Source organism: Peromyscus maniculatus, chromosome 14, assembly GCF_049852395.1.
Source record: "Peromyscus maniculatus bairdii isolate BWxNUB_F1_BW_parent chromosome 14, HU_Pman_BW_mat_3.1, whole genome shotgun sequence".
NCBI lineage: Eukaryota > Metazoa > Chordata > Mammalia > Rodentia > Cricetidae > Peromyscus > Peromyscus maniculatus.
In genome coordinates, this window is record NC_134865.1 from 13,753,715 (window position 1) to 13,774,772 (window position 21,058).

The 21,058-nt window shown below is 41.4% G+C and overlaps 1 protein-coding gene and 1 long non-coding RNA gene across 5 annotated transcripts in view; one reads left to right on the forward strand and one right to left on the reverse strand.

Annotated features, from left to right (window-relative positions):
• The window catches only part of Slc25a21 (solute carrier family 25 member 21), a 487,380-nt gene that overhangs the window by 368,920 nt on the left and 97,402 nt on the right, over positions 1-21,058 (forward strand). The gene's annotated exons all lie outside the window — the stretch shown is intronic.
• Positions 1,284-18,971, reverse strand: LOC121822324 (uncharacterized). The gene is made up of 4 exons (XR_006063330.2): positions 18,702-18,971; positions 7,628-7,790; positions 3,851-4,042; positions 1,284-2,121 (listed from the first exon to the last, which is right to left on the reverse strand). It is a non-coding gene; the product is annotated as an uncharacterized LOC121822324 (long non-coding RNA).

The following is a 21,058-nucleotide window of genomic DNA, read 5'->3' on the forward strand; positions in this document are numbered from 1 at the left end:
CTGAGACTCACTGTCTGAGCCTGCTTGGTCCAGGCACTCCTTCCAGAGATCAGTGAAGCCAAGGGTAGCAACCTGGCTCATCAGCGCTTCCCTGTGCTGCTTTAGGTCACCTGTGGGCATTAAGAGCCTTGAGCTTCTTGTCCTTGTTTCGGTTTGTCTTTTTTTATGTTGTATTCATTGTTGGGAGTAGAAAGCATAATTGTTTGAAGCTGTTCTAAAATTTGTTTAGAGCTCTTGAAGAGTATGAATCCTGTGTTCTCTTCAGCCAAGTATGAATACTAGAGTGTTGTTTTAATTTTAATGAGCCATTTGAGAGATGAGAGGCTTTGCTGTTTTTCTGCAGGTGGAAAGCTTTCTATCAGAAAATGATCAATTAGATTAAAAATTAATTAATATATTATTGTATTGGTGATGCTTACCCTCATTTTAATTGTGGTAATTACCACTAAGCTCTCTTTCCTTAATCTTTCTTATAAATCAATGAATATATATATATATATTTATCAAATACATCCTAGCAAGCAAGATTCAGACCAGCGATTACCTCTCCCTTTGTCAGACTCCCTCTCTCAACCCCTCTCTGGATGCTGTTCACCGTCAAGTAAAATACGGGAGAAACAAGTTAGACAAACAAGGGTCACAGGGAACGACCGTGGAGCCAGCAATGGAAAGCAGGTTTCCCAGCAGAGCCCACAACCATGTGGCTGCTGAAAGGGCCATGACGTCTTCCTGTCTACCCTGGCAAAGCGGAGACATGAGCGTTCAGGACTCGGGAACTTCAGTTTCCCATTGTGTCACTGGAGTTAAGCATCCCCATGGCTATAGGTAGGTTGCTGTTTGTCTACATGGGACCAAACCGAGGAGAATCTAAATATGTTAGGAACTTGTAACAGCTGTATCGTACCTAGTGTTTCCATGATGTTTCGTACCAGCTACCTAAAGCAAAGAAGCTCTTCCCTGCCAGGGACTAGTGAGCAGCTACTCAAGGGTCAGGCCTCTATCTCTCCTTGTTGTCCTTGGAATGTGATAGAAGGTTTGAATTATACAACGAATTTGACAACTATCTGTTAAATTAAAATTTATTATAATACTAATGCTGCTTAACTCTAGATTTGGTCCTTAAAAAGAAAGAAAGAAAGAAAGAAAGAAAGAAAGAAAGAAAGAAAGAAAGAAAGAAAGAAAGGAAGGAAGGAAGGAAGGAAGGAAGGAAGGAAGGAAGGAAGGAAGGAAGGAAGGAAGGAAGGAAGGAAGAAAGAAAATCACATATTATGTTTTAATTTACTAAACTAGAACCAGTGATACATTCTTTAGTAGATGAAACTTATCCTTGAATCCTTTTCTGCATCATTTTTTGTAGTGATGACTGCTACATTTGAAAGTATTGTAGGCCTTGACATGAAGGGACTGCTAGTTAATTAAAGAGTACACAGAATTCCCATTTTGTTCCCGTAACACCAGTTTATTGATTCTTGGAAGCTAGTGGCCTTGGAAGCTTGTGGACCCACTGGTTTTCATTCTGCTGCATGTCTCTTCATAAATGAGGGACTGTATCTTGTCTCTCATGCACACGTCGTGTTTACTGCGCTCCCCGCGACTAGAACGCTGTGAACGTTTAGAGCGCACATGCGCAGCGTCAGCAGAATTCCGAACCCTCCCTGCCCCCAGCTCCTCTGTGTGAAATGTGTGCTGCTTTCAGACACAGCTCAAGGCACTGTCGTGGTTCTCAGTTCCCCTCTGGGAGTTTGATTCCAAGGTCCTCCTTTGGGTTGGTCACAGGTGACAGGTGACAGTCAGCCAGGCCAACTGTCAGGTCCTGCCAGTCATCCTGACAACAAGGACTGATAGTCTTCAGAAAGGATGTGAATGATACACGTGGTCGCTGCCCAGCTCCACAGTCCACCTCAGGCCCACACTGGCCCCAGTTTTAGACATACATTTCCTCAGTTTGGAGCTCCTGTGTTTAGAAATCTTGGAGGTTTCATGGAACTTGTTATATACCCATCTTGTCTTTAAAACCAAACTTGTAGGATGTCCAGGCCTTTGTTAGATTCCTCTGGACAGTAAGGCTTGTCTCACAGACATGCAACCCTCTCTGCTCACAAAGATGGGTTGAAGTTGAACCTGGTAACATAAGAAGACCGTGTCCTGAGCAACGTTCTACTCAAATTAGGTTGCTTTACTTATAATTTAAAACTGACTTATGTGGGTCACTGTGTTTAGAACCCCTGATCTCAGGAACAAGCTTGAAATTATGTTAAAGCCAAGTACCACTCCTCAGACTTAAAAGTTATATAATGATTCTGTTTTTAAATTATTTTTTTCAAATCCCCATTTTAAAAAGGCAGTTAAAAATGTTTTAAAACTACATCTCTAAGGTTACGGTAGTAGCTGTAGTCTTATTAGAATGAACTAGAAATTTTCTCCTTTCTCTGTCATTGACAGAGTCAGAACAAATGAGATTTTCACCAGGATTCCCCAGTGTCCCCAAATAATAAAAGCACAGTGTATGATGAAAATAAATGAAGTCAATCCATAATAGCCCATTTTGAAACATAATTTTTATATTGTTGATTTTTAAGCCAATTTCACATGTGTACTGAATGACTAACATAGCAAACTTTGAATTTTAATTTTTATTCCTTAGACAAGACTCATATTTTTCTAGGATCTTTATAACACTGTCATTGAACAGCTCTACAACTAAATTTTTGATTCATTACATAATTATATTTTCCAACCTTGTTTTAATCTGGGGAAGGCATATGACATAATAGGGTTGGATGCTCATTAAAAGTCTCGTGGCATTTCATTTATTAAGCTTTATTATAAAATAAGGATTAATTTTTTTCTCTTTTGTTGTTTTAAGGAAATACACCCTTGCAGAGAGCTGAAAAAGTGAACTCACTAACTAGGGAATGCTTTCTTACTCATTTCTACTCCCTTGTTAATGTTTCATGCACATCCTTGACTGTATGTGGTTATTGTCTACATCGCATTTTACAGACTTTACACACACACACACACACACACACACACACACACACACACACACACTTGCCTTAATGTTTACTGATTCAGGACTTCACCCCTGCCTGTTAACTATTTCCTTTCCTTGGAGTTTATATCGTTTTCTATTTTCAAGTCTGTATCATTTTCATAGCTCAATAAGTTAATTATGTTTTATGAACTTTTTTCATTTATGCTTCTTGCCAAATGTTTTTCTTCTACTTCTTTACTGATCTTTACAACGAACGTTTTGACTCTGGGTCTCTTAAAGGTATGTATGAGTAGATGAAATTCTACTGTATACATAGAACCAAGCCAAAACTTGCCATTTGAAAGATAAAGGCAGAAGAGAATAAAGGCCATGTGTCACTACAGAGGACAAAACTGACTGCAGCTATTTTCCCCTTGCTTGGTGTTTATAGTTGTTTCCATGGAAACCGCACGTGGATTTCTGAGGATTGAATTTGACCCTGGGGATGTACACAAGTAACTTTAGAACATTGGCTCCATTAACGTGGGGGCTCATCATCCACTTAGGCTTGTCTTCCTTGACTCCTAAGTGCAAACAGCGCACAATGTACGGGACTATCGTGTTGTTCCTGTTGGAGAGCTGGTGGTGTTTGGGGGAGGGGCGCGTGCTGTAAGTGAAGGATCATGGGAAGCTTCCATTCCTCACTGAGGCAGAGGCGCAGAAGAGTGTTGAGCTTCCTAATCCATAATTCCTTACTGTTCAGCTATGTGAACCCTCCGCTTATCCTGTTCAGGTTTTCTGCTTAGTGACTACATTGCCATAAACGAAAGAGGCTTTGTCTCTGTGTTCTTCTCCCTCCCGTCTACATCCTACCTCTATTTTCTTTTACCAAGTAGATGACGTCGAGAGTTCCGATCCATCGGGAATCTGTTGCATGCACCTTTACGTGCTATACCATCTCACTGCGCCAAGTTGATGTTTTTGTTTTCCTTGGATTAGCAGGACAGAAGTAAGAGCACTGTAAGTTGCCGTTTCAGAAGGTGAGGGGCCTAGAGGAAAGCAAGCCTCGGCAAAAAAGAAAAGAAAAAAAAAGCATTTTAGTGAAGGAAAAAGAAAATACAGAAGAACAACAGTGAGTGGTTTGAACTCATGAGTTAAACTAGAGTTTAAAGACAAAAATTCACAGAAGAAATGTAGCAATATAGAAGTTTCCAATGCATCTATGTTCTCACTTCATCCCTCCAATTCTAGAACGTCCAGGGACCTGCTAGCTGGGTAGCGTTCTATGTGCCCATCACTTCCGACAGTTTGGACATTTCACGGTTTATTAGCAAATTGACTGGTTACAAACCGGTTTTTCTATTATTAATAGAAGGCCAACAGTTTGATGTGGGGAGAGGTGTACTGCAGCTCCTGGTAGCGGGTTTTGAGTTCCCGTGTGGTCTGCCTCCCCTTAACAGGAAACAATGGGGACTGGGTATGTAGAATAAGATTCTCAACCGTCAGAAAATACTGCTAGAAACATAGATATTTTTACAGACCTCTCAAAATCTCTTCAACGGGATCATGTGTGGGTGGAGACCATATACGCAACTTCCTTTCCTTACATGTCTCTCTCCTAAGTGTAGAATGTTACACTACCCAACCCTCCTTAGGACTAGAATGCTACTGGCATAATTCTAAGCCCTTTAGTCATATGCTTTTTAGGGGGTGGTTGTTGGCCAGTTATACCAAAGAATGTGTATATATATTGAGAATACTTATCTAGTTACATTAAAAGATTTTTATTCTGCTGCTAAAAAAAAAAGAAAAAGATGAAATGTAATTGCTTTGGGGGCTTTTTATTAAAGCATGGCATAAGACAGGACTGTGCAGTTCAGTGAGTTTTCATAAGCTCAAGATCGTCAATGAGCACTCAGACCAAGACAGACTGCAGCTCCCACAGGCCTCTGGGGCTGCTTCCAGTCGCTTCTCTGCCCTACCCCCTCTGAAGGTAAGGGCCATCCCATGTTGACTTTCATTTCAAATATGCCCCAGTTTTCTGGCCAGGTTTATTGGCCGGTGTTTTGTGGGAGAGCAAAGGGAGGTGGCTAATCCCTTGTAGCTGGCTTCTTTGCGTTGTGGGATTTTCCTAGCTGTTAATTATTAACTTTTCTTCAAAATAAAACTTCCATTGTGTGGGGAGAAAAGCTCCATGAGCACAGTGCATGTGATATAAATCACTTTTATGTCTGTGAAACAGCTGAGTTTACATTTTTATTACATTGTTTGAAAAAGTATCTTTTCATCTGGAAAGAATCAGTTTAAAATGTGATTGTCAACACACACACACACACACACACACACACACACACACACACACACACACAGAGAGAGAGAGAGTTTTCTGTTTAAAATGGCTGCCAGTCAAGCTGAGAACTATTATTAAGCCAGATTTCTGTTCATAGATAACAGTAACTAAAACTTCAATTTTTTCACTGAGATTTACCAAAGATTTCCTTTGTTTTAAAAGCAGACAAGGTGGGGGTTTTTGTTTGTTCGTTTGCTTAGATGGAGAAAGAAAATAACTGATGGGTGAGGTTATTATTGTAAAGGGCAGGGTGCTTCCCTGAGAAAAGCGATGTAGCTGTATGAAATAAAGCTTAAAGTAATATCTATCTCTATGAAGTGTTGTCTAAATTGAATAATGTGCTTTTAAAGGGATGCTATTTGTTTCCTAATTGGCAGCTGCTGCATAATTTTTCTATAAAATGTTTTTGTATTTAATTCTGAGAAAAAATAAATCCCTCTATAAATATACTATAGTTCCATTGCATTACCCAATCTATTATAGGTGTAAATAAGTTTGAAAGCCTGTACCCTTGGCTATGCTCACTAATTACTTGCGATTTACTTTGAATGATAAAATAGAAAAGGGAAGGATAGATCTTCAGATGTTAGGTTTTGCTGCATTGAAGTTGAAATTTTACTAGTAAATGAAAATTGCTATGTGCATGAGTGCACTGGACGATATCTAAGAGACTGACTACACACCCCTTTGTGCACACAGATGCCACAACATGGACAGTTTTACACTAGTTCAACCCTTCCTGTTTGCAGATTTGGTTTTTGAGACTCAGGGCAATCATCAATACACGAGCATCTGGACATTTTAAACCAGATTTTGAAGATCTGATTCTTCCATGGATTTTTTTCTTAAACAGAGAAATAATTTAGGCTCAATATTGTCATAAGCTTTTTGGAGAACAAAAGTTCTCTGCCATCCATAACTGAGTAAATGATAAAAATGATTGGACTATGGGCAGAACAGAAAGCATTTTGACTGTCCTAAATGGGTTTAGACTGGAAAGAACTCTGTGCATCTGATGTTAGATCCATGACTATTCCTACGTGAGAAAGCAGAGTAAACTCACCATTCCATGTGTGGCCTGGCAATAGCAGGTGTGTCAACACTTGGAAGGCCAAAGGAAGGATGTGGGAACTTACAGACTTAAGTGGGACATGAGGCATTCATCCTCAAAACTAGGATTTAAGTTATTGAAGTCTTCGTACAGATTTGAGCTCTCGATGGTGTTGACTTATTTGGTTTGGATATCTCCACGGAGCTGTAATAACTGCTATTCTGTTTATCACTGAAAATGGACTTGTACAGGAAGGTGTCACCACACTTCAGAAAAGAGCTGCAGCCAAAGCATTTCTATTTATCAGTTGTTCCTTTAGCTGGAGTACAACCCTTGACTACATCTCAATTCGTTCGCTAAGTGGGAGCAGACGGATTCTGTATAGACACAGCTTTTTTCCCCTGCTAATCTTTTTGTTTTGTATATTTTTCTTAAGTATTTTCCTCTTATCCTTACCTGCCTACAGATGTGTTTGTGTTGAATGTTAGTTGTGGGATGCGGTGGATGCCATCTGTTTTCATCGTGGAGGTTAAAAGAATTGAAATTTTTTAAAAAAAAAGTGCTATGAAAATGAAACCATAATCACCACTTTAAATACATTTAACTGCCATTGATTTTCTGGAAAAGAAACGTCAGGCTCTTTCTCACTTTGATCCGTGTCCGTTTTCCCCTGAAGATATCTGCTTTTGTTCTCTCAAAAAAGAAAAAGAAAAAAAAAGCCACAGCTATGAAACATTTGAAGGAAAACCAGATTTTCTGTGGCAGGCTTGAAACATCGGCAACGCCTATTACTCACTACATTACTTTTATCTGTAAGAAGTTGTCACAATAAAGTCAGTTAATAACATTAGCTCCAAGTAATTCGGCTACCTTTAGAGCTTCTTTATTTCTGTCATAAAATCAGTATTTTTATTTCTCTTATCAATTTAATATTTATATGTATTGTACTTATCAGCTCATAAATGAAATTATGTGGACAATATTAACATTCAGTAAAACATTAATATATCGCTGAAATAAAAATACATGAACAATAACAACAAAACCCAGGTAGTCCTTTTCTGGGAAATCTGTGGCTATTTGTTGAAGACAACCAAAATGAGCAAAGCCGTCTCTCCAAAGTTCCTAGTTTCACCTAGAGTTTATTCATTTGACAAGTCCATTAAGCCATACCCATCCCACCCCACAACTGTTGGAAAGGTGATATTTTCTAGGTCAGCAGAACAACTAGAGAGAAAGCATGACTTACTTTTCTTAGAGGGCCAAACCAGTAAGGCAGGTTTAGGTCTCTGGGCTCTGAGGTCCTCTCCGAGAAGCAGGGAGGTGAGTGGCACCAAAGCGTATCCTTCCAGTACCAACGGAACCCAACGTTCCTCACTGGAACTTTAAATAGGTGTGCATTCCTTAGTTAGCTGTGAAAATATGAGGATAAATGCTAGATAGTTTACAGTTTTATAAAAGACTTTCATCAGGGCAAACGGATTTGGGGTGCAGGTGCCGTCATCGTGCTCATCCATAATTCAAGGCAGCCTGGTACTTGGGCTCCGGAGATCCATAAAGGGGATGAGCTGTGAGAGTCGGCATCCCAGCCACCTGCATCGTGGCTGGACAGCAGGCCACTCTTTTTGAAAAACTGATGGCTGTGGCAGCAGTTTGCAGCTTCAGACAAGAGCTTCAGGTAATGCCCTCCATCAGAGCCTTGATGACAGACTGTGGAGAGCAAGTTTTTTCAGGTGCTCCGCTTGTTCGCTAATCCTTCAGTGCCGACTCCTCCAGCAAGTGAGAGGGACCCATCGGTAATGGACATCAGCCATTAAGCTCCTAATATTTGTCATCTATCAGGTTACCGCTTTGTTACTCCCAAGTGATGAATGGGTGCTGTTATGCCTTAAGAAAATAAAGCAATGCTATAAATATGCCCAGGCTTATAAGAGCAGCTGCTTTATTTCTTCCATGTCTTGAGAAATAAGTGCAAGGTATTCCTGAAATGCTTAGCTTTTCATTTCAAAATACAGAGTGCAATGTGCTTTACGTTAGTGCTTGTCGTTGCCTAGAGTCCACATCAAACAAATTACTCTCGCAGCGTCTATAGCGTGTTTCAGCAGGGCTTGATACAGCTCAGTTTATGCTTTGCACAGCATTCTGATTAAAACAGGCCAGCTTGCAAAGAACTGTTCCCCGGAACCCTTTTGCACTCACATGAACAGAAACCGAACAGGGTACAGAAGTGTTTTTGTTTTTTTTTTAAAGCATGACTCTTAAGTCATTCTCTGTATTAGTTATTCCTGTGATGCTGGACATGTTTCTGCCATCACAGGAAGAAGGAGTAATTTTAAGGACTTTTTGTTGTATTTCAGTAGGAAAGTTTTTAGAAAATGATACCATACTTAGTACTATTCTGTACACAACATTTACATCTGTTTTGTTGATGTGTTTTTACAGTTGCCTGGATTTGTATTAATTCTCTATCAGACTGACTTACATACACTCTCATCTTTTCCTAATTGAATGTCAATTTCTATGTTAATTTTTGAGCTTCTTTAAGAATATTGACCATGTTTCAAAGCATCCAAACACTGAGCTCTAGAGATAGTATACTTACGTATGCTTTAAAATCATTTGAATTTTCACACACTGTTTTGTTGTTCTTTTTTTTTAAAATGCCATTGCATTTAAAGGGGGAAGAAACAGTAACCACCGAGAGATGAGATGATAAATGAGTTCATCCAGGAATTGACTAAATGCTGACTCCTAACACCCACATGCTCTCCACAGCCTGCCGGGATACCCCAAGTAGAATATAGCTCCAGGGCCATTTCGCTATGATAATCAGCCCCTATTCTCTTCTCTCGTGTCTACTGCTCCTGCCAACTAGTCAAGTCTGCAAAAGCAGGTACCTCAAATTCTGTGGGAATATAGCTCCTTCAGGGCCTTGGATAAACGTGAAAGGGCACCATCCTGGTCCCTGCCCCAACGCTGTGACTTTCATTTTCAAGGCTCCCCAGTGTTGCTTCTGAAACCCTCAAGCAAGAAAAAACCTTATGGGGGACAGTGGCTGTGTGTGTGTTTATTTTACTACCGTGGGCTCATAATTGCCAAGAGGTGAGGGGCCTCCCTTCCATCAGCTCTAATTGCTGTGAGGGCCCGTGGGCTTCTACCAAGGCCTCCACATTGCCTGGAACATTTCCTGTAAGGAGGCTGGAACCTGGGGTGCAGGGCTATGTGCCAAAGTCTTTCAACATTTCCCAACCCCCATCTCTATGCCATTTTGCCCCCTCCATTTCTGGATGGTCCTTTAAACATCTTTTAAAGTTTTGGGAGCATCTAATACAATGAAGGGAGTAGCTCAGGACCTTGTCTGCAAGCAAGAACCTGAGTCCTCTCAGAACCCAGGAAGGGGGCTTTGGCCAAGAGATTGTTGTACAAGTTAAACAATTGGCGTATTTAAACTTGATCTGCAAATGATGTTCCTAGGAATTTAGACACAATTAGGAATGAGCTGGTGTGGATTTTGTGATAATCTTGATTCGTTTTCATATGGAGCTGTTTTAACAGGTTATTCTGAATGGATCTGACCTTACTGTGGAAATATTACAGAATATATTTTTATTATATAGCCTCTGAAGAAGATCATTACCTCTGACTTGTTCAGTGTTTAAGTTCAACATAAGCTTTTTTTTTAAAAAAAGAAAAAAGTCAGTGTATCACTTGTATTTGAGGAACAATATAGAGGCTTGAAACGTGCCAAACAGCAGGGAACAGGAATAACCTTTAACGAGAACCTATTCTGGTGCTGGGTCCTTTACACGCATTACATTATGCGTTCCTCAGGACAACCTTTGAGGTAGGTTTTATTGTCCCCATTTTATAGGTGGAAACCGAGGTGCCTGAGGTCCCACAGCTAATAAATAAACCCAGGCATGTCTGATTCCAGAGCCCATGCTTCTCTCCTGGTCACCAGGGTGCCTTCCAAGAATCAAACCCATGGTGAGGCTCTTAAATGACAAGAAATGTCACACCCATCCTACAGAAATCGTGTCCAGTGGTACCACGTTCTTTTTCTACCAAAATGCCTCGCTTATCAAAGCAAAATTTCGGTATCTGTTTCCAGCTGGTCTCGGGTCACATAATCTGCACATGAAGCACTTAATAAAGGCTTGTCAGAGCCCCCCCACCCCACCCCCGCCCAGCCTCACTGTAGTAGGACTGTGTAATATAAACATGTATTATAGAAATGAGAGCTCAGAAATCCATTTTCCACAGGTGTTACCTCTACATGTCTGTTCTTGCAACACTCATTATTCCTCTTGCTGGGTGACTCCACCTGGCCCCCAGAATGTGCTTTCATCAAAAGAATACTTCCCTGTAGGACCTAGCATGCAAAGACAACCACCCCAAGTAGAAGTTCAACTATTCAGGATCCTGACACACTGATCTACATAAACTGCTCTACAAATTGTAGTTTTAAACCATGTAACAATGGTATTCTAATAATAATTTGTATTCCAGGAGCTCCTTTTGGTAAGAAGCTCAAACAGCTTTACGGCTATTGTCTCAATAATCCCCTTGCCATCCCTCTTAGTTGGTGAAGGGAACCAGATACATTTTCCCTTCACACACAAGTTACTCGCCTGCTCACTGGCAGAGGGGTATGACACACTATTAAACGCATGTTAATGATCCAACAAACAGTGTTTGTTTGCTTGCAAGTAGGTCTGGCTTGGTTGTGTTTTGTTGTCAAATAGAAAACCCAAACAGAATCAGAATCCCATGGGGGGGCGGGGAAGCAAATCAGCGCAAGAGTACACGCTTCCTGTGCTCACTGTGTGAGTGTTCACTGTAATGCCAGGGAGGGATAGTCAGATCATGAGTGAATTTCACTGGTCTCTTCCTACACAGCGATTGACTGCATTCCGGAGATAGCTTTGTTCCTCATGATAGAAAAATGCACCAAGACTCTGTTTGACAATCTTTCCCTGACTACCACCCTTCCTGATAGCTCTTGAGGCCAAAGAATTATTGAAATAACCAATTAACCTATCTTTTCTTTTTTTTTATATGCAAGAAGTTTTATTTTTTATAAATGTCCCCCAAAGAAATGAAAACATGCAATCACACAAAACCTTGCCCTTGGGATGGGACAGATGGCTCAGAAGTTAAGAGGACTTGTTACTCTTGAAGAGCACTCAGGTCTGGTTTTCACACTGTAGCTCAAAACCATCCATAATTCCAGTTCCAGGTAATCCCACACCACCTTCTGACCTCCACGGGCACCAGGCACACATATAGTGCATATACATGCATGCGTGTCATAAACATAAAATAAATAAATCTAAAATTAAAAATTAAAACCCTTGTTTTTGGTGGTCGTAGCAGTGTTGTTGAAGATAACCAAAAGTTATAAGTAAATAAGAGTTCATTGAGAGATGAGTTGATAAACAGTTGTGATCATTATATAATTACAGTTAACCTATCTTTTCATATGGGAGTCAGTAATAGAGAGGATATAGGACATTTCATAGAGCATCTAAAAACATTTTGCTTAGCTGCTATCGTAATGTTGTATCTCTTATCCCCCTCTGTAACTACTTTATTTTTAAAGGCACACTGCCTATCGCGCGAGCGTGTGTGTGTGTGTGTGTGTGTGTGTGTGTGTGTGTGTGTGTGTGTGTGTGTGTGTGTATAGAACTCAGAAGTCTCTGACTCTCTCATCTGTAAACTGGAGATCCTGTTAGTGGACTCATGGAATACGGCGACAAGTACCTTGCACATGTTGAGTGCTCTGTATTTCCATCCCCACCTCTTCTTCCCTCTGATAGAGGGAAGCGGAACAGGAAGCCAAGTCACTCCAATCTGTTTCCTTGTACTCTTGCTTTTGCTACTAGACATCATCTGATTGGACTTAGCATATAACTTCATTTTGAAATAGAATAGCTATATTTCGTGCTGGGCACACCTGAGGTTACTGCTTCTAATGAAGTCTTTTATAGTCCATCTCTCTCACTGAAAACATTGTGGCTAAACTTTAAAATGTCAGAGCACTGGGCACAGTAATCCCAGCAGTTAGGAGACTAAGGCAAGAGGACCCTGAGTTCAAGGACAGCCTGGAAAAACAAGATGGTGAGGTCAGCTCTGGAAAGAACAGTGTGCTTCTTAGGAGAGCTCTGAGGTCTCTTACACTGAGCCAATGTCATAGAAGAATGAACTTACGAATTTCTGCAGCCTAGGGAGTAAAAATAAGCAGGGTCAACATTCTGGCAAGATGCAAATCATGTAGGCTGCATAGGTATATTTATTTCTATCAGAAACTATTAAACTTCTTGCTTAACAAGCCTGATTTAAAACACTATTTCTTGTGCTAGCAGTCAGTGGAGTTCAAATGTGTCTACGGAATTCGGTGCTCAAAAATGCTACAAGCTTCAGCTTAATGTAAACATCAATCTGCTGTTAGGAAGTCTCTGATGGTGCCTGGGCTCTGTGCTTAAAACCGATAACTGTATCCACAAAATGTCTAATAATCTAGATAGTTGTTTTGTTAGTTATCACAAAACTTTTTTTTTTTTTGGTTTTTCGAGACAGGGTTTCTCTGTGTAGCTTTGCGCCTTTCCTGGGACTCACTTGGTAGTCCAGGCTGGCCTCGAACTCACAGAGATCCACCTGGCTCTGCCTCCCGAGTGCTGGGATTAAAGGCGTGCGCCACCACCGCCCGGCAGTTATCACAAAACTTTTAACCAAAACAATATGCAAATCTCTGAGGTCTTGAATTTTCTTTCATATTTTTATTCATTTTTCTTTAAAAAAAATTTCATCTTAGAAAAGCAATATCAGTTTGGACACTGTCTTGCTTCCTGAAGACTAGAGGGGGGAATGCAACACAAGACTTGCATTAATTTGTACTTACTTGGGGGGAATGATATCAGTAAGCATAGAAGTTTCCCCTGGTAAATCAGGCTTGATAACCACTCACAGACAAGTGTGTTTATTCACGGTGAAGAAGTTCTGACACACTGTTGTTGGGGGCGGTGATCTAAAATTAAATGCACTGAAGAGGGTAAGAATAGCTTTACCCTACATGCATTGCTCCTCCCCACTAAGGTAGCACACCCCAACTGCCAAGAGACCCTTCTCAGCTCAGGATCCCTCCCCTAGGAGAAACCAAGAGTGTAGTAACTAGGAAGCAGCTCCCCAGGCTGTGTAGGGTGCAACCCAGGGAGCCCAACTTTCCCTTGCCCCACCCAGAAAAATGACATCAACATGGATGAGTGCCTGGGAAAGGATGGGAACTTGGCATTCACAAGAAACGGGTTTAAAACTCAATAAATCGCCACTCTTAGCTGCTTGGGGACTCCACCAGGAGGCGTGCCCATGAGCCACTGAGGGAGGATGTCTTGCCTGTCAACACCTCTACAACTGGCCCATTGGTTTTCCCAAACACTCTATGTGCCAAACTTGCCCACCCTCATGGCTGGTTCCTTCAACAAGTCTGGCCCAACCACAACTGTAGGTGATGAATATTAGTTTTTTTTTTTTTTCAAATGGCTCAAAAGCATATGGCGTCATCTAGCTTAGCTTATACCAGATTGGATGAAGGCACACACACTGTTGTTTCCAAGCACCACCGCTAGCACATGATTTTCTTTACCTACCATGGCTTTGCAAAGTTGAAAGAAGGTGTGCAACCTTAAGAATCCTCCACAGTGAGCAACAAGAGACTTCCAGTGAGTGCAACCATAGAGAATGCAGATCCCTAAATGGCCTACTTAGTGAAGGCATCTTCCTTCTTTATCTAGTCAGTGAAAACTGAATGAATGAATGTTTCTTCAAATACAAAGAACTCAATATAGATGCTTTAAAAATGGAAGAAAGAAAAACAAGGAAACATAATGCCCTCCACAAGCACAATGCTTTTCCTGTAACTGATCCTAGAGAGATGAAAAGATATTATCTGGCAGCTAATTTGAAATAATTATTTTTAAAAGACCAATAAAGCTACAAGTAGATAAAGTAAATGTCTTAATTGGGGTTTCTATTGCTGTGATGAAACACCATAACCAAAGAAACTTTGAGAGGAAAGGGCTTATTCAGCTTACATTTCCACATCCCAGTTCATCATCAAAGGAAGTCAGGACAGAAATTCAAGCAGGACAGGAACCTGGAGCCAGTAGCAGATACAGAGGCCATGGAGGAATGTTGCTTACTGGATTGCTCAGCGTAGCTTACTCAGACTGCTTTCTTATAGCACCCAGGGCCAGCAACCCTGGGATAACACCACCTACAATGCGTTGTGCCCCCCACCATCAATCACTAATTTAAAAAAATGCCCTACAGGCTTGCACATAGAGGTATTTTCTTAACTGAGGCTCCCTCCTCCCAGATGACTTTCGCTTGTGTCATGTGGACAGTAAACTGTCCGGCACAGTAAACAAGTCGACATCATCAAGTAAACTATACATAAAAATGAATTTCAGCAGAAGTTATGGAGCTGAAAAATAATGAATGCAATGAAAACGCAATGGACAGTTTCATCTGCAGGCTCTTTCAAGCAATAGAATACAAGAGTTCAAAGTCATTTGAAATTATTCAAAATAAAAGGAAAAATAATGAGAAGGAATAATAAAGGACATGGGATCTGGGGAATACCACCTAGAAACTCTATGGATTGACAAAATTCCAAAGGCTAATGAGATTTTTCAAGGAGAGGATAAAAGCTTCTTTTAAAAGAAAAATAATGCCTGAAAAGTTCCCAAATCTAGGTACATAAGTCTCTAAGATCTCAAAATGTTCAGTCCCCAACTTTCATAGTGCCAGAAGGTACTATGCAAGTTTCTGGAAGGCAAGAGTCATCCGTGGTCTTGACCAGCTGTGCACCCCAGAAGCTACAGGAATAGCCTGCCTGGAAAGTCAGGCCCGCTGGTACAGTGGCGGTATGACTACTGTGGGGATCACCATCCGCTGTCCGGTTGGAGCTGAGACTCTCTCCAGAGGAGGGAACTGATAGCTAGTAGTGTAAACCTAGTCAAAAACTGTGGCTAAAGAAGTCAAAAACTCTGAGGGAGAACCTACTGCCATTATTTTGGTGAGTGGACATGGAGCCAAACTGTCTTCTAAATACATATCTTTATACGCCTAGATCAGTGACGCTCACAGCCTTCATCAGGGAAGCTTCTTTTTGAGTAGGCAGTGGTTTTCACAGAGACTCACAAGTGGTGATGTGGAGAATAAATGACTGTTGACTGTGTGGCCATAAACAGGGATTCTACACTATTCCCAGTGCCAAGGCTCAGGGAAGATTGGAAAGAGGGTTAGAAAGAGTGTAAGAGCCAGTGGTTGGGGAGGACCGAAAAACAGTGTCTTCTGAATACGGCAAGACTGTTACACTCATGAACTCACTACAAATGTGGTTATCTGCATTTGACCTGCGCGAGATTGAGTCTGTCACCATTTCCTCATAAACGGGGGAGGCTCGAGTGAGGCCCTGCCGCCCTTCATTGAGGGCCTGTGGATTTAGAAAAGACATCAAAGTGGAGAGGAGATTTGGGGGTAAGGAAGAGCTTCAGCAGGAGAAAGGGGTGAATGAAAAACAGAGAGTAATGGGGGACAGGTGACAGTGCCTAAAACTCAGTACACCTGCGTGGAATTGTCAGCTTTTTAAAAGATCAGCTAAAGGGAGACGCCACTATGATACAGCAATTGCCGGGTATTAGTGACAAAGTTTGAAAGCACCCATAGAAAAGAGACTTGTCACAGACAAGGGCACACTCATTACACTGTCAACAGTTTCTCAGCAAAAACGTTTCAAGCATAGACAAGGCAGAATTATATATTCAAAGCATAGGGAAGAAAATGAACTGTCAACCAAAGATGTTCAAAAATAAAGTTTTTTTTTCATATAATATATTCTGATAAGGGTTTCCTCTCCCTCACCTCCTCTCAAATCCTCCCCACCTCTAAACCTTTCCAAGTCTGTGCCTTCTTTTTGCTCCCTTCTAAGAAAACAAACAGGCAAATAAGAAGGACAAACAAACAAGAATAAAACAAAATGAGCAAACTAATCAAAGAACAAAGAGAACACTAGAAATACACACATGCACAGAGACACAAAAAAAACCCATAAAAATACAAAGTCAGAAACCATAATATACAAGAAAAAGATCAGTAAGTTTACAGTGATAAAGACTTACAGCAGAAAAAACTGAAACAAACTGGCACATTCTCTTCTCATAATGGGACCATTGACTGCTATTGTAATCTTCACATTCGATGCAACCTTTCTCAAAATTCAAATAATGATGTTAAAAGGCAGACATTACAACTGATACTAAAGAAATTCAGAGGATCAGAAGGAAACATTTTAAGAACCTGTATTTCAGTAAAGTAGAAAAATCTAGAAGAATGGACAAATCTTTAGATACATATAACTTTTTAAATTAGGCAAGGGAATACAACCAACTTAAGCAGAACTATAACAAGCAATAACACTGAAGCAGTAATAAAGTCTATCAAGTAAAATAAGCCATGACCAGACAGGCTTACTGCTGAGTTCTACCAGACATTTAATGGTGAACTCACACCAATTCTCCCCCAAATTATTCCATAAAATATAAAGGGAAGGAGCGTTACTAAATCTATTCTGTGAAACTAGAGTTACTCTGATACAAAAGTGGTTAAGGACACAGTAAAAAAGAAAATTATAGAACAATCTCCCAATGAACACAGATGTGAAAATTCTCAGTTAGCTCCTTGCAAACTGAATCCAACAGCAAATTTAAAACCTCATACACTATGGCCGAGTTGACTTTATGCTTGGAGACTGAACAATACACTTTGAATGACTTTACAAACCGAGTTCAAGAACACATCATGTTGTTTCATTCGTGGGATGCAAGTTCAGTTCAGTACAAATATACACACAAATTAATAGATACAATACACCATATAGACAGACTTAAGAACAGAACCACATGATAATCTCAAAGATACAAAGATACATGAAAAACGTGTAGCCAGCATTACACTAAATGGGGGGAAAATTGTAAGTACTTCCTCTGAAATCCAGAGCAAGACACGTGTGCCTACTCTCTCCACTCTTTTTCAACCCACTCTTATGAATACAGTGCTCTAGTCTTCGCTAGAGCAATAAAACAAAAGAAATAAATGGGATAAAAATAGAAAAGAAGAAATCAAATTATCCCTAGTCTTCCCAGAAACAGGAAAAAAGATTATGAATTTTGTATGGAAGCACAAAAAATTCTGAGTGAAAAATCCGAGATATTCAGTTTCAAGTTATATTACAGAGCCATAGTAATAAAAACAGCATCGTACTGACACAAAACAGACATTCCAATTGATGGAACAGAACAGAGGACCCAGAAATAGACCCACACATTTATAGACACTTTTAAAAAAAATGTCAAAATTTACCTTGAAAAAAATTATAGCCTCTTCAACAAGTAGGTGCTGGGAAAACTAGACAATGTAATACTTGAAACTTTGAAACTGCTAGAGAAAAAGATGGGGGGTAAGATCCCAAGACAGAATTAGGCAAAGAATTCTTGAACGTACTTCCACTAATTCAGGAAGTAATTCCAAAAGTTAACAGAAAGTATTTCCTGAAATTAAGAAGCAACTGCACAACAAAGGGAGAAAAATTATCCAAGTGAGTGGGAGGAGAGCCTTCTGCAGTTAGATATATGACAGAGGGGTAATACCTGGAACATAGAAGCAATTCTAAAAAGTAGAGAGCAAAAAGAAATAAACAACAACCACAACAAAATGAACGGACGTGTCTGAAAAGATAAAGTACAGATGGCCAATTGACACTTGAAAAAAAAACTGTTTAATATCCTTAGTCATCAGGAAAATACAAATCAAACTACATTGAAATTCCATCCTATCCATGTCAGAATGGCTATTGCATTTTGTTTTTTTAACGGTGAGGACATGGAGAAAATTACCTTTGTATAACCACCGCTGTTGGAAATGGGAACTAGTGCAGCCAACTGTGGAAATTAGTGCAGAGGTTGACCAAACTATGCAAATATAACTATTGCATGATTCAGATTGATTATATGAATCCTGAAAATATACCGGAAGGAATATAGGCCAATCTACTATAGATGCGTGAAGAAAATGGGCTACTACCTCACCAACTACAGCACTCAGGAGAGTGCGCCCTGCACCTCCCCAGGGCAGCACGCCAGGCCAGCCCCTTACCAGAGGCCTGCTGGTGGGAGTGCTGGTGAGCCAGCCCTGAAGACATGAGGGTGGGAGAGCTGGGCCCATGTTCTGTCATGCCGTGGTGTGGGCGAGGGAGAAATACCCACCTTGGTCCTCACCTCTCCACCTCACCACCTCACCTACTGCAGGTAGGGGAGAGCTGATCCTACCCCTCACCAGATGCAGCACTCTGGAGAGTAAGCCCTGCACCTCGCCCAGGCAGCATAGTAGAGCTGTCCCCATTGAGAAGGGCACAGGTGATCAGGAGCCTCGAACCTGCCTGGGAGATCTGGCCTCACTCCTCATCTGCCACATGGTGGAGTGGGCGAGGGGAGAGATGACCTCTCCCTCCCCCACCCTTCAACACCTCCCCCACCTTCAACATGGCGGGTGAGTGGGCTGGCCCTGAGGTCATAAGAGTGGGAGAATTGGGCTGGCCCTGAGGTCATAAGAGTGGGAGAATTGGCACTGCCCTCCCCCCACCCCCACCCCCCAACTAGCCGAGCTGGGGAGAGCAGGCTCTGTGTACCTCATTTGGGCGGCACACTAGAGCTGGCTCTGTTGGCAAGGGGTGCAAGTAAGCTGGCTTGGGGAGCATGAGAGCAGGAGGGCTGACCCCACCCCACATCTGCCACGTGGTGGCATGGGTGAGGGGGAAAATACCCTCCCTCCCCTCAGCCCCTGCCTCCTGCAGCAGGTGAGAGAGCTGGTCAAGTACAGCTTGCCCTGGGGGTGTGAGTGCAGGTGAGCCGACCCTAGGGTGTGAGAGCAAGAGAACTGGCCAGGCTCCTTGCTACTACTACACTGGGTGAGCTACCCAGGGCAGTGCCAGGGTGGTGATGAGGGAAAGCTGGTGGGCTGACCAACCCAGCTACCACCCAAACCCAGAACCAGGACTACAAGGTTGCCCAACCCCAACACCCGCCTCATCTATGAACTGCTGGAGCATGTTAAGGGGCCAGACCTGCAGATCCAAAGCTACAGGATCTTCATGACGCAAGATAACAATAGAATATCCATGAGGGACGTTATCAATAGTGTAACAGAAGCCAGAGGCCCAGAACCAGACCCATGACTCATTGCAATGAACACTTACAAGAGAAGATGTATGACTCACTGAGCCACACTACAGCCTCCCACCGAAATTTTTGTTGGTGGTGGTGGTGGGTTTTGGTTTGGTTTTGGTTTTGTTGTTGTTGTTGTTATTGTTGTTGTTGTTGTTCTTTTTGTTGTTGTTTTACTTTTAAATTTTGTTTTCGGGGAGAGGCTGCAAAGGCAGAGGGTGGAAGTGAGGGAACAGGGAGATGAGTTGGAGCAGGATGCATGATGTGAAATCCACAAAGGATCAATAAAAAAGGTTAAAAAGAAAATATGGCACATATACAATGGAGTTTTATTTGGCCATAAAGAACAAAATTATGGCTTTTGCCAGGAAATGGACAGAAGTGGAGATTATTGTGCTAAAACAAATAGTAAGAACCAAAAAGACAAATGCTGAATGTTTTCTCTCGCTTGCACAGCCTAAGTTTGCATGCTTACACATATATGTGTAGCATGCAAATGGAAGTCAAGTATTTGGGGAAGAGGAAAAGGACAAGTGGGGGAGGAGGGGCTGTGAATACGGAAAGTGAATATGGTCCATGTACATGATATACTGGCACACAAAGATCATCATGAAATCCATTTCTTTGTGCGGTGAATATGCACTAATCGTTTTCCTAGTATTCAAATGGCATTTTCACAGATATAGAAAAAAAATGATGGTAAAGTCTGGTTGGAACACAAAAGACCCCAAATAACTGAAGTGGCATTGAGAAAGAACAGAGCTGAAGGCATCACACTGTCTGATATCAATTATATTACAAACTTATGGTAACAAAAACAGTTCGGCACTGCCGTAACAATCAGACACAAATCGATGGGACCTAGTGTAGAACCAGAAATAAACCAGAACGCATGGGGGTCACTGATGTTTGACAAAATACCAAGAAAGCGTAGTCTCTTCCATGAATGGTTTTCTGGGTATCCATATACAATAGATGAAACTGGATCCTTATCACGCAGCACACAGAAGAATCAATCCCAAATGGACAAAGGTTGTCCTAGTTAGGGTTACTGTTTCTGTGCTGAAACGCCACGACCCAAGCAACTTGGGGAGGAAAGGGTTTATTCAGCTTACACTTCCAATCAGAGTTCATCATCAAAGAAAGTCTGGACAGGAAATAAGCAAGGTTTGAACTTGGAGGCAGGAGCTCAGACTGAGGCCACTGAGGGGTGCTGCTTTCAAAGCTTACCTGCTTTCTTACAGAACCCAGGACCACGGGCCCAGGGATGGCACCACCCACAAGGGACTGGGCCCTCCCCCATCAATCACTGATTTAAAAAATGCTTTACAGGCTTTCCAGTAACCCTACCTGATGGAGGCAGCTTCCTAATTGAGGTTCCCTTCTCTCAGATGAGTTCA